Below are 1,856 nucleotides of genomic sequence, written 5' to 3' on the forward strand. Positions count from 1 at the left end.
GACCCTGAGGTGTGTTCCACCCCCCCCGCCACTAATAGGCCAAGGCTTGCGGCACATGCGCTTTTTGGCCCAATAATAAGAGTCTGCGTCATGTGCCAAAAATTCTAGAGCCCCCGCACTAGGGATTGAACCTTTGACCCGAGGGGCTTACAATGACTCCCACCAATAGGCCAAGACTTGTGGCACATGTGAACATATATATATATATATATATAAAAGAAATACGAACAGATATTTTAATCAACTTAACATCATTAATGGGCCTTCATCCTTGATATCTATATATATATATATATATATATATATATATATATTCACTTAATTTTTATGTATTTACATATAAATAACTACATTCACATGGATACTACTCAAATTTTGAACACCACATCAAAAATATTATTACTATCTTTTTAAAAGTAAGATACACATTTTCATTTATAGATTTAAAATACCAAGGTGTTAAAAGTATAAATATGAAATCTTAGGTGTTAGACACGTAAATACATAATTGTGTGACATGTATATACATCTCACTATAGTTCTTTAGAATGGAAACTAATGATCATATATAGATTAGAATCTCCAAGCTCCATTTTTATGAATAATTTTAATAACTCGTGGGAGGAGATAAATTAATTAGTCCTCACATTCCACCATCATTTGTTCCCCATCTCTCTAAGTTTTCTATATCTTATGATAACCCTACTGCGAAGATTAGACTTTACAGTGCAAGTTGGTACTAATTAATGTTTAAATGAGCTCACAATATGAGAGAAATGTGTTTTTTATTTGCATTTAAGATTGTTAAGAAGTCGAGTTTGAGGAAGTTGATAAGTTTGGATGATTAATTAATGGAATTTCATTTTTTTGTTTTTTTTTTATTGAAATTCAGAAAAATGAATTTACTTAAACTCTTCTAATTATATTTTTGAAGTAAAAAATGAATCAAATGCAAGCATTGTGTTCAACTGAATAGAATCAAATGCTATCATAGCTCATGTTGCTCCTCTACAGCTTGCGGATGTTACTGCGACATACCATTACGATCTACATGCTAACTACGACCTATGTAGTCCATAGCTTATATAGCTTTCAACTCTCACCTCTATGGCCGAAGAAATTATGGGGCTCACCATTATGACCAATATGACTAACTACGACCTATGTGATCTACATTTAATATAGCTCCAAACGTTGTCTATGCAGCCTACATACATTATTACAATTCATGTATCTCTCAACTCCATCTTGTGTGGCCTATAAACAATATTGTCACTCACCACTACAGTTGACGTGACCAACTATATCTATATGATCCACAACTCATATAATTCCCAACTCTGCCCTCTATGGTCTAATAGATATTATTATAGCTCATGCATCTCTCAACACTGGCCTCTACAACCTATTGATATTATTATGGCTCACTACTTCCTCCTACAATACTAATTGTGACCTACATGACCCTTAGCTCATACAGCCGCTATATCTAAATATAAACGAGGAAAGAATAAAACATAAATGATATCTGCAATAGCATAGATATACACATGTAAAAGGATTTCAAACCAATTTTTAATATCATATCAAAAATTTTATTATTTTAATTTTTAAAAATGAAAATAAATAATTTCATGCATAAGTAATGTGACATATATATAAAAGTGTTAAATACATAAATAAATAGGAATGGAGTGCTATGCATGTAAATATTCCATTTGTTTATTTATCTAAAACATATTAGGTCACCCTTGTCAATCAGTCCATCTAAATCTGAACGACTTCGAATCGATGATGCACGTGCATACCCACGTGCAACCTTCCGCGCGAAGGATCAATAAGTTTAAACTAGTGCA

This window comes from Phalaenopsis equestris, unplaced genomic scaffold (assembly GCF_001263595.1).
Source record: "Phalaenopsis equestris unplaced genomic scaffold, ASM126359v1 Scaffold001027, whole genome shotgun sequence".
In the NCBI taxonomy this organism is placed as follows: Eukaryota; Viridiplantae; Streptophyta; class Magnoliopsida; order Asparagales; family Orchidaceae; genus Phalaenopsis; species Phalaenopsis equestris.